Source organism: Stenella coeruleoalba (assembly GCF_951394435.1).
Source record: "Stenella coeruleoalba genome assembly, chromosome: 19".
Classification (NCBI taxonomy): domain Eukaryota; kingdom Metazoa; phylum Chordata; class Mammalia; order Artiodactyla; family Delphinidae; genus Stenella; species Stenella coeruleoalba.
In genome coordinates, this window is record NC_137165.1 from 37,770,114 (window position 1) to 37,782,680 (window position 12,567).

General features: G+C 40.1%; 1 protein-coding gene across 3 annotated transcripts in view; it reads left to right on the forward strand.

Moving 5' to 3' along the window:
* The window catches only part of ZNF652 (zinc finger protein 652), a 70,464-nt gene that overhangs the window by 27,066 nt on the left and 30,831 nt on the right, over positions 1-12,567 (forward strand). For 2 of the 3 annotated variants that reach the window (XM_079903649.1, XM_079903652.1), the window contains exon 2: positions 10,877-10,973. The exons of the other annotated variant lie outside the window; for it this stretch is intronic. The gene's annotated coding sequence lies outside the window, so the exon portion shown is untranslated. The remainder of the gene's footprint in view (positions 1-10,876; positions 10,974-12,567) is intronic. 3 annotated transcript variants of the gene reach the window in all.

Sequence of the window (12,567 nt, forward strand, 5' to 3'; positions counted from 1 at the left end):
AAGGACTATTAACAGTAAGGAAGCAGTGGATATGGCACGTTATCTGAGGCTTCATAGGTTGCTTCTACATCCCATTTGGCATGTTGCCTTAAACGCCTTCTGATCAAGGCAGAGGATGGAATAGAATCATCAAGGAATGGTGTTATACGGGGTCATACCTCTCTCTACTCTGAGAAAGTGTGGTAGACCTAGTGTTGTTTTTGGAAAAAGTTACCTATACCATGGTTAAGGCTATGGGCCAGTCCCATTTAGTGTCATACTTATTTCAAGATTGTAGATAGCATATTCCCTTAGCTCAGGCATCCCCAATCCTGAGATTAATAAACTAATTTTAGTATTCAGAAAGTCAGGTAGAAATTATGGTAAAAGCTGGAGAGTCTAACCAAAAAGTTAGGCTACTTTTTTATATTTGGTCAGCAAAAAATTAAAAAGTATGACCTAAATGCAATTTCTTAGACGCAACTTTTTTTTTTTTTTTTTGGCTGTGCCACGCAGCATGTGGGATCCTAGTTCCCGGACCAGGGATCAAACCCGCACCCCCGGCATTGTAAGTATGGAGTGTTAACCACTGGACCACTAGGGAAGTCCCTCTGAGACATAACTTTTAAAAACAGTGCTCCAGGGCTTCCCTGGTGGCGCAGTGGTTGAGAGTCCGCCTGCCGATGCAGGGGACACGGGTTCGTGCCCCGGTCCGGGAAGATCCCACATGCCGCGGAGTGGCTGGGCCCGTGAGCCATGGCCGCTGAGTCTGCGCGTCCGGAGCCTGTGCTCCGCAACGGGAGAGGCCACAACAGTGAGAGGCCGGTGTACCGCAAAAAAACAAAAAACAAAAAAAACAGTGCCCCATGGGAACATGGGAGGGGCGTATGAAGAGTGGCGAGCCCTTAATTAAAGGGCTCAACATTAAAGCCCTTAATGTTGAAAAGGTTGGGAATACTGTGTGGCAGTAGGTGACCAGATGAGCTAGGCAAGAAAATGGAAAGAAACAATCAGGACAAACAGTAAGTGTCACGGGTGGGAGGGAACCCCTTAAGTGTGTAGCTGAGAAAACTGAGGGTTCGAAAAGTAAAGTCACCTGCCCAGAGCAGTATGGAAAAGCCCCAAATAGAGCCAGTCCAAATTCTGTGACGCTCAGCACTGTCGGTGGTTTTGAATTTTCCACTCAATCTCATTGCATCACTGCTGTTAGAGCCCAGTTCATCACTTATGACCTATCCAGTAAATCAATAATGTCATTTTTATATAAAATACCTAATTTTCAGATGATCTTTTATTTCAGACCATCTTTGGACTACTAGTGTCCAGATAGCCTATTTCATCTCATTTCATTTATTTATTTATATTGAGATATAATTTATATACCACATAATTCACCATTTTAAAGTGTACAAGTCAGTGTTTTTTAGTGTATTCAGAAAGCTGTGCAACCATCACGAATATCTATTTCCAAAATATTTTCAGTACCCCAAAAGGAAACCTGGAATCCATTATAGCAGTCACTCCCTGCTCCTCCCTAACCCCAGCTCCTCTCAGTCACTAATTTACTTTCTGTCTTCATGGATTTGCTTATTCTGACCATTTCATGTAAATGCAATCATACAATGTGTTGTCTCTTGTGTCTGGCTTCTTTGCTTAGCATAATGTTTTCAGGATTCATCCATGCTGTACAACGTCTCAGTACTTCATTCCTTTTTATGACTGATAGTATTCCATTGTGTGGATATAGGTTTTAGGTATGCATTCATCATCAGTTGGTGTATAATTGGATTGTTTCCACTTTGGGGCTATTATGAACAATGCTGCTATGAACATTTACATACAAGTTTTTGTATGAACGTATATTTTCAGTTCTCTTGAGTACATACCTAGGAGTGGAATGACAGGTCATGTGGTAACTCTATGTTTGACATTTTGAGGAACTGTCAAACTGTTTTCAAAAGTGACTGTACCAGTTTATATTCCCATCAGTAATGTATGAAGCTTCCAATTTCTCCACATCCTAGCCAACCCTTGCTTCTTTCCAGTTTTTTATCATAGCCACCGTAGGAGGTATGAAGTGGTATCTTATTGTGGTTTTGATTTGCATTTTTTTAATGACTAAAGATATTAAACATCTTTCCCTGTACAAATTGACCATTTGTATATCTTCTTTGGAGAAATGTTTATTCAAGTGTTTTGCCCATTTAAAAATTGGGTTATCTTTTTATTGTTGAGTTGTAAGAGTTCTTTATATATTGTGGATACTAGGCCCTTATCAGACCTATGATTTGCAAATATTTTTTCCCATTCTCTGGGTTATCTCTTTACTTTTCTGATAGTGACCTTTGACACCCCAAAGGTTTCTATTTTGACAAAGTTCAGTTTATATTCTTTCTTTGGTTGCTTATGGCCTACTTCAGTTTTTAAACTTTCCGTTCCCCATCTTTTCTTTTCTTTCATCTCCTGCATCATGTTCACTGTGGGAAAATGCATGCAACAAACTCTAAAATTACATAAATCTCTGCTCTGCTATCCATAATCTATAACTTCTTTAGGAATGATCCTCTCAAGTAGGAAGGAGAAAGGAGCCAACACTGAAAGCCCCCTATGTACTGGGAACTTTGCCTGTGTTATCAGATTAAATAGGTGTGGGTACTATTATTCTTCTTTTACGGGGGAACACACTGAGATCAAGTGAGATTAATTGACTTGTCTGAGGTTATACATCTGGTTAATTAGCATATTGGGGTTTATACTAAGATCTTTTATTCTACATTTAATGATGTTACTCAACACAGTTCTTTCATTCAACTGTTAATTCTTTTATGACCATAGATATGCTGGAGAGATTCAGAGAAAAAGATGTAGGAAAGAAGAGCAAAGGAGGTAGAGGAAATTTTAACTTACAAGCCTAATCTAAGTGTATATTACAAATATAGAAAAGTAAAAGCTGCTGTACGACAGGAGTTCTTAGACGGGGGTTTGGAGATCCTTAGGGGGATCCATGGATGGGTTTCTCAAAATGGGCAGACTCCTTGAAATTGCATGTAAATGTTTGTGTGTTCATTTTTGTGGGGAGAGAGGATTTGTGGTTTTCCAAAGATTCTTAAAAGTTTAAGAATTACAGCCAAGGAGAGGAAAATACAGACTTAGGAAGGAAAAGGCAAGTTGTATGTTAGCAATTCATCTTTTTCCGTTGGACATGTTTTGGGTATGTCATGGTTTGGGTTAAACCTTCCCATAGGGTTTCAAATAATTTGTTTTAGATTAGTTGTTTATACCTGGTTTAAGACTAGTTCAGTTAAACTTTTTTCCAAATGTTAATTTTTGAAGTGTCAAAAATTTTTTGTTAATGAGAAAATGGTAACAATCCTTTGTCTTTTGGTAGGTCAAATATATAAATTAAATTCCAACATCTCCTGGTGGTGTTCACACACTGTAAAATATAACATATGAGTGTAATGAGGGCATTTCTCAGTTCTTTTCATTTTCTAAATGAGTTTTTAATTCAAATTCACAATGATCTAGTCAACTTGATGTATACATAGGCCTCTCGCAATGGCTTACATTATAGTAGCCACAATGTGAACATCTGAACCTGCTAAACAGGTCTCAGTTCTAACTTAAAGTGTTACTTTTAAGGAGTTTAAGAAAAGTAAGATTCACAAGGCCTTTTAAGTCTCTGATTTTTCTTAATAAAGCTAATAGGCAGGATATCAACTACTAATGATCAAGGTACTCACATTGATAGCCATTTTGAAAATGGACTAGTGCATTAAATGTGATAATTGCGTTCCATAAAACAACCTTTGGTTAAAGCTAGACTGAGACTTTCTAAGTAATACAAAACTCTACTCTTCTTTTAAAAATAACTCCTTTGTTTAAATTACATTCTCCTGTCTGTAGATGACTTTTGTGAATTGAATTGAATAATGGAAAGATGTTGTAAAAATATGTTGTAATCATCCAGGTCCTGCAGTGTAACCTACTTAGTATTAGGTTTCGTCTTTGGCCCTAGGGGTTATTGGTGAAAGTTAAGGTTGCTTAAGCCACTGTGTGATGAGTAATGCACATTAGTTTTTATTATCTTGTAAGGAAATGTGGAGACTGTTGATGCTTGAAGGTAATTCGATAGTGCTTAGGAAAAGTACCTCTCCTTTGTACTCTTCTACTAGCTTCACTTGCATACTACTTAGGAAACGCAACGACAGTCCCATTTAAATGCATATGTGGGGCTTCCCTGATGGCGCAGTGGTTAAGAATCCCCCGCCAATGCAGGGGACACGGGTTTGATCCCTGGTCTGGGAAGATCCCACATGCCACGGAGCAACTAAGCCCGTGTGCCACAACTACTGAATCCCACGCACCTAGAGCCCCTGCTCCGCAACAAGAGAAGCCACCGCAATGAGATGCCCGCGCACCGTGAAGAAGAGTAGCACCCGCTCTCCACAACTAGAGGAAGCCCGCGCACAGCAACGAAGACCCAACACAGCCAAAAATAAGTAAATTTATAATAAATAAATGCATATGTGAAAAACTGCAGTGAAATTTTATTTTTACAAAAGGTTTGTCCAAAGTTGGAGGTGACAGGCATTTCTCAGTTTCATTTCTTACAGATAACGGATTAAATGGACTGCTTAAAAATAATTATTTGACGTTAAATTTTGTTAGATGAGATTGCATTAAAACTAGTTATATTTTTCAACTGTATAAAATATAGGCATCTGAGAACACTTTATGATGTTTATCTAAAATGTGGTCCAATGATATATGTCATTTGAGGTTTTGTTTATTGTAAAGTTGACTTTTACATGTTGGTGTTGGTAGCTTTTCTAGTGCATCCCAGGTCGATTTTGTGAGCACCTTTAGAAAGTAAGCATTTAATAAATGTTTAACAAATGTATGATAAATGTGCTTTATGTAATTTAAAGTATCATATAAATGCATATAACTGTCACCACTACCGTATGTGTTTCGTAGATCAGAGGGTAGAATTTACCAAGTTTTTCAGTTTTGCAGTTTGTTTTCTTGGCTCCCGCTTTTCAGGTTGGCAGACTGAGGCATAGGTTGGTAAAATTTAAGGGTTGACAGTACCAAAATTTAGGTTAAAAATGAACCCCGGGACTTTGCTGTTGGTGCAGTGGTTAAGGATCCGCCTACCAATGCAGGGGACGTGGGTTCGATCCCTAGTCTGGGAAGATCCCACATGCCTCAGAGCCGCTAAGCCCGTGCGCCACAACTACTGAAGCCTGCACTTTAGGACCTGCGTGCCACAGCTACTGAAGCTGCCGCGCCTAGAGCCCATGCTCCGCAACAAGAGAAGCCACCACAATGAGAAGCCCGCGCACCACAAAGAAGAGTAGTCCCCGCTCCCGCATCTAGGAAAAGACCGCGCGCAACAACAAAGACCCAACACAGCCAAAAAAAAAATGAACCCTAATTATCGATCCCATCATTAAGCCTGTATGGTCACACATTCTTTACCATAATAATATGGCTTTTTTAATATAAAATAACAAGATCTTCATTTCCCTCACTTATTTCTCTCCTCCCCCTCCCCCCCCTCCGGCTCCCCACCCCTCTGGTAACCACCTGTTTGTTCTCTGTATCTGTGGCTCTGTTTCTGGTTTGTTGTTTGCTTACTTGTTTTGTTTTTTAGATTCCACATATAAGTGAAATCATACAGTATCTGACTTATTTTACTTAGCATAATACCCTCTAGATCCCTCCATATTGTCGCAAATGGCAAGATCTCATTCTTTTTCACGGCTGAGTAATATCCGTGTGTGTGTGTGTGTGTGTGTGTGTGTGTGTGTGTGTAAATATATATGTAGGCATACACACTGTATCTTCTTTATCTATTCATCTTTTTTTTTTTTGGCCGCACCGCATGGCATGCGGGATCTTAGTTCCCTGAGAAGGGATTGGACCTGTGCCCCCCTGCCATGGAAGCGCAGAGTCTTAACCAGTGGACCGCCAGGGAAGTCCCTCCATTCAACTGTTGATGGACACTTAGGTTGCTTACATTTCTTGGCTATTGTAAATAATGCTACGTTGAACATAGGAGTTTTCTTTGGATATATACCCAGGAGTGGAATTGCTGGATCGAATGGTAGTTCTATTTTTAATTATTTGAGGAATCTCCATATTGTTTTCCATTGTGGCTGCTCTTACAGATTGTTTTTAAGGAAAAGACAGGACATGGTGAGATTTCATTTATTTTAGGCCTACTGAAAGTAGAACCTACTGTATTATCAAAAAAACAAAATTAAGATTTTAGTGTGGACATGAGTCTTAAACTCAGTTTAATTACTAGGTGGGGAAATTAATTATTTCATAAGGAATGCATTCTTGTAGAGAACTTTTTAGAATTACAATTTGGATATTTTAAATTTTATTTTAGTCAGTACTAATATAGGATTTAGTGTAAAATCGTTTGTGCTTTTATTTTGTTTTTATCCTAATTCCTGGTGGTATTTTCCTACTCCTTTTCTACTTCAATTTCTTTACTTATTTTAAGTTTATTCCATTTTGCTTAATTGTATATCTGTTTTATCATATATATGTTTCAAAGATACACTTACATATAGGTCTACAATTGTTTGCCGTCATGTAATTTGACCCCTAAAACACAACTCTAATTATATTCGTTCCTTCCTTAAAAACCTTTGATGCTCTATCTTGTCATCCATATTAACTACAAACTCTTCAGTCCAGCCTTCAAGGTTGGCCACGATATGGCAGTAACTCACCTATTGGGACTTCCCTGGTGGCTCAGTGGTTGGGAGTCCACCTGCCAATGCAGGGGACACAGGTTCGAGCCCTGGTCTGGGAAGATCCCACATGCCACGGAGCAACTAAGCCCGTGCGCCACAACTGCTGAGCCTGCGCTCTAGAGCCCGTGAGCCACAGCTGCTGAGCCCGCGTGCTGCATCTACTGAAGCCCGCGCGCCTAGAGCCTATGCTTCGCGATAGGAGAGACCACCACAATGAGAAGCCCGCGCACCACAACAAAGAGTAGACCCCGCTTGCCGCAACTAGAGAAAGCCCGTGCGCAGCAATGAAGATCCCCAACACAGCCAAGAATAAATAAATAAATAAATTTATTTTAAAAATAAAATAAATAACTCACCTATCTTGCCACCTCTCCCTTCCTCAAGCCCTATATGCTAGCAAAACTAAACAGCTTACACGGTCTCTTGTTTAAGAATATACCTCACTAGTACCCCATTCGAATTTCACTTTACTAGAAGTGACCTTTTCTGCCTTCATTTCTGCCAGTCTAAAACCTGCCTGCCCTTGAAGTTTTCCTGAAATGTACTATCCTTCACAAAACTTCTACTGATTTTCCCACCTGCATGCAGTGTCTCTTCCAAACTTTCAGATTTCTAGTTTTTGGTTTTTTTTTTTACTCATAGTAAGCACACAGTAGTTGTTAAATAATTACCTGACCATCCAAAGACTTTGAGATTAGTTGTTATTTGACAAATGTATCACTGACATAGTTTCCTAATGAGAAAAAAGTGAGTAGCCTTCAGCAAAAGCAGGAAAGCTTTGACTAAAGTATCAGACCAGTGCATTGCTGTCACAGACCCAAGTGTCATCCTGTCCGTTCTTCCTAGTGGATCTTTTTTTCTTTCTGAAAGAACTTTGCTGATAGGCATTTATCTTTCCCTCCTTGATTCTTTCCATTTCTTGGTGGTTTTAGTTCTGGCCTGATCCTCATAGGTAGTTGTATGCTTTAGAAACCTCTCCATTCAGCAGGACCAGGGTCTGGCAGTACATGGGTGGTTTGAGCTTTGGAAAGAGGTCAGGGGCCATGGCTCTGAAGGAGTGGAATAAGCAGAGGTATCAGACTGATATACCTTACCAGGCTGCCTTTTCAACTTGCAAAGACTCGTCCAAAGTAGTGTCTTTTTAACATACAAGGAGGATGCATAGGTACATATTTTAATAGAAAAAAACTAAATTTTTTGAAAGTAACTATTAAAACTTCTCAGGGAACAAAATTGTTTTCCTTTTAAACCTAATAAACACTCTTGAAGACTGCGTAAACTTATTTTGTGGTCCACGTGGGGAAAAAATGGCATTGAAAAAAAGCACATTCTGGAAGCTGTACTTTACTATCTGTATATATGCTGTCATATGTTCTAACTTTTTTTAAAAAACTGTATTTTCTTCCCAGTAGCTGGCCCAGCTTTTACAGTACTAGGACTGACTGCTTCTCAGCTGGTGAACCCCTGACATACACACCACGTTTTCTCCCAAGTTGTGTACACTAATTGTAGCAAGACACTAAGGAATGACCCACTTCATTTTGGAATTTATTTTATGACACTTCAGACAATTATCTTTAAGAACAGATGAACTTGTGTTGTTTTAATACCATAGAGAGATGCATTTAAACAGCTTTAAATATCACTGAGGGTTATTTCTTATTTGCCTCTTCTGTCTACCTTCAGGTTCTTAGAGCTCAATACATTCACTTAGAGAGTCTTCTAAAAAACTAAGATGATTTGTAATAAGTAAGTTAGAACTGAGGATACGCATGAAGAGTTGGATAATGGAACATGGAAGGTTCTAATTTCCCTAATGCGGTTTTGGTATTGTAAAGGTTACTCTGTTGTGCCCTTAGGAGATATTTTAAGTTTTCTGGAAAGAGACTAAAGAAAGATTATTACCAAAACTCAGACAAGGGAAAAGGTGCCAAAACCAAATGAAGAAAGTAAAATGTGGGCAGAATGCCCATATGTGTCTCAAAGTGAACAGTTAGATTGTGTCTTCTGTTGTGACAGTGTGATTTATTGGTGTTTCGATGAGCCTTCCTGATTTTAATAGTGGTGAGATGTCACTTTCAGGTTCATATGGGGGGACTTCCCTGGTGGTCCAGTGCTTAAGACTCAGCTCTTCCACTGCAGGTTCATATGGTAATCCTATATATGTGTACATCATTTAAAATCATATAAAGCAAAAAAGGGCAGATTTCCAAGTGGTCCAGTGGTTAGGACTCAGCGCTCTCACTGCCGGGGCCCGGGTTCAGTCCCTGGTCGGAAAACTAAGATCCCACAAGCCACGCAGAGCGGCGCGCCCCTCCCCCCAAAAAAAATAGAATACAGCACTTTAATTGTCATTTTTTAAATAAGGAAAAGTCTTATTTTCAAACTTGTTAAGTAGAGAATTCCCATGTGAATTGATCCCTTCATCTGTCTGATTTTTAAACTTTTCACCTAGCAATTCTGTCTCTGCTGTCTAGCTTAAGACTGAGACCATTGATATATGTAATACGTATACATATTCATAAAGAACTGCATTAGCTAGGTTATGCTGCAGCAACAAACCACCTCCCAGTCTAGGTGGCTTAAACAGTGAAGGATTTGGTTCTCACTACATGACCATGATAGAGGAGCAGGGGAGCTCTGCCCGTGTCACTCAGTGATCCAGGCTGATGGAACCACCACCTTCTTGTACACTATTGGTCACCGTGCTAAGAGGGAAACGAAGTCTGGAGGGTCTCTCACTAGCTCAGAAGTGATTCACGTTGCTTATTTCGCAACATGATGGCCAGATCTAGTCATGTAGTCCCATGTAACTAGGCAGGGCCAGGAAGCACAACACTGCCGGTACCAGGGAGACAGCTGAAAATATATAATAAACAGCACTGTTCTTTTGGTCACCAGATAGTCGATCTACCCTCTCTCACAGGCAAAATACACTCACTTCCTCCCCAAGTAGGGAACCCCAAGGTCCTATCAAATCATGGCATCAAGCTTGAAGTCCAGGATCTCTGAGTGATGCAAGGATGTGATGACTGGTGGTCTGTTCGTGAGGAGATGATGCACATAATAGTCTCTACATCAGGCCCAGATGTTGCTCTTTCTGATCCATAGATTTGTGAAAGAAATTGGCAAATGATTGGCTGCCGTCACATACAATATACAGTGGTGACTAGCGACAGGATGATAAAAAGAAACACTCCCATTTGAAAGGGGGAAGAACAGGAGACATATAGCAGTCAGTGGACTGCAGCAAATTCCGCAGTTCCTCTGAGCAGTCATTGAGAGGACCCCTCCAGGGATGGGGAATGTTCTCGAAGAGACCCAGACTTGGCTCCTTAGCTCACTTGTCTGTTCTTTCTTTGCTCCCGTAGCTCCATCTTATTGGACCTCCTCCTCCTCTTTTTCCTATTATGTTCCTTGGCTGTATCCCAAATGGACAATGAGGAATATACCCCTTTAAGGGGACGAACAGCTTTCTTAGTCCACTTCCTGCCGTAGATGCCTGGGACCCCAAAGATCATTTTAAGAAGGCTTGAATAGTCATAGGCTCTCAAGCCCAGGCTGGTGGTCGTTTTGGCAGTATAACTCTCAAAAACTTAGTTGGATTTTTACTTATTTGTTTCCAGTCAGCTCCATGTGCCCTAGCCACGTCCACCAGTCTTTTCTAGCCATACTTCATAGATTTGCTGCATAACTCTGCCTTGTTGGTCTCATACTTCTTCCTTGACTTAATTTTGAATACAGGTATTTCTGCCATAATGCCGTATATGCTTTCCTGAATTCTGCAAAATTGCACACTAAAATAAACAGGGCTTATGGGAAAAACAGGATTGGGCAGACCACTCCAAAGCTGTGGAACACTGTAACCAGTGCACTAATAAAAGCAAAATTAATTAAAATAAAAACAGTAGCATATTAAATCTCCAGCGGCGTGTGCACTCAGCATCAGTTGGTTGGAGCTTTACAGACTCAGTCCCCTGGGTGCTTGTTTCCGCCTCTGAGATTTTGGGGTGTTGAAGACATTTACGTATAATAGGACTAATTTCATTACGGTAAAAATTTGATCTATGGTATGGTGTATGCTTCAGCAATCAAAAACTTTCTTTCTTTTTTAAACACAGGAGGAAAAACATATACCCTCAACTTCACCAGATATAAAGTGGAAAGTGCAGTGGTTCATGAAGCAGCTGAACCAGCCACAACTTGCATTAAAGGAAGGTACAGAAGTGGGATGCTTAGCATTTTTCTTAGTGTTTTCATATATTGCTAAAGCTTTCTTTTTAATTTGGGAAAGCTTTCTCCTGATCACTTCGAACAGGAAAATTTCGTATAAACCAACATGACTTCTGTGTTATATTGACATCATTTCCCTGTTTACTAATAGCATTTGAACTAATTCACATCAAAGAAACGTGCTTTGTAGCAAAACAGACTAAGAGACTGCTTTGGTGAGAGAACCTCTCTTTAGTCTCTTTTTAGAAAAGCTATTTTATTCAGCGCTACCTTAATCAGTTGGGAGGTTTTATCAGTGGTTGTGAAGGCCAAAACTTTCGCTTGATCCTTGCCTCAAGACTGAATTCTGATCGGCATTTGTAGCTCAGAGACCTTCTCAGTTGTGTGTTAAGCACCTGCTTCTTCTAACCCTACAAATCACTGACCTTCTGGACTCCTTTTTTTAGGATTGGAAACTGACTGATTCTTTTCTGAATTCATCCTTTTCAAATAATAATTTGTCAAATACAGCCAAGAGTAACCAACACACTCTTTTAATAGTCCATTTTCCCACTAGAGCTATAAGTTTTTATGGCATATTAACTCTCGTCACCACCGTGCAATATGAGCTGCTCTCCTTTTAGCCTCTGATAACTTTTTCCTTGCCTCCTTCTAGCCAGCTCCTAAGCCTTCACCATATATTTTAGGTTTTTTGGTGAGGCAGCACCACACTTCTGGATTCCACCTGTATCAGCTAGGAGAGGCCAGGTTATGCTGCAGTAGTAAACAACACAAGATCTCAGTGGCTTTGTAGTGGGAAGCAGCAGCATAGCACAGGGAGATCAGCTCAGTGCTTTTCGACCACCTAGAGGGGTGGGATAAGGAGGGTGGGAGGGAGGCTCAAGAGGGAGGAGATACAGGGATATATGTATGCATATGGCTGATTCACTTTGTTGTACAACAGAAACTAACACCTAACAGCATTGTGAAGCAATTATACTCCAGTAAAGATGTATTTAAAAAAAAAAAAATCTCAGTGGCTTTGAAAACATGCTCTCCTTCAAATTAAATAAAAAACAAAAAAATTTAAAGATCCACAGCCTTATGCATATCCTGTGGGTCATTTTGTTACTTGGTGTCCCAGGTTGATAGCAGTCAGAGCAGTCATCACCTTAAGGATCGCTGGTCCCTGTCTCAGAGGGAAGAGAGGTCTGGAGGGTCTCATATTGCTCTTCCATGTATCACTTCTACTCAGCTGTACTGGCTGGAAATAGTCACACAGCCCCACCCAACTACAGGGGAGGGGGCAGGGTCAGAAAGTGCAGGTCTGTCATGTGCCCAGAAGGGCTAGGGTCAGGGGTATTTCAGAAAAACAAATTGACCACTACCACAGAGGATATCCTTTCATTTATTTTTCTTTGTCTTCATGATTTTGTTTTATTCCTCTCTTTTTCTGGTTAATTGAATTTTACTGTCTCTCCTCCCTTGCTTAATTTGAGATAATTAATGTGGTTAAGTTCATTTACTGGTACTTGTAGTAGTTTACATTATTTCCACGGGTCAGAAGTTTGGGCAATACAAAATCAAGCTACTATGATTT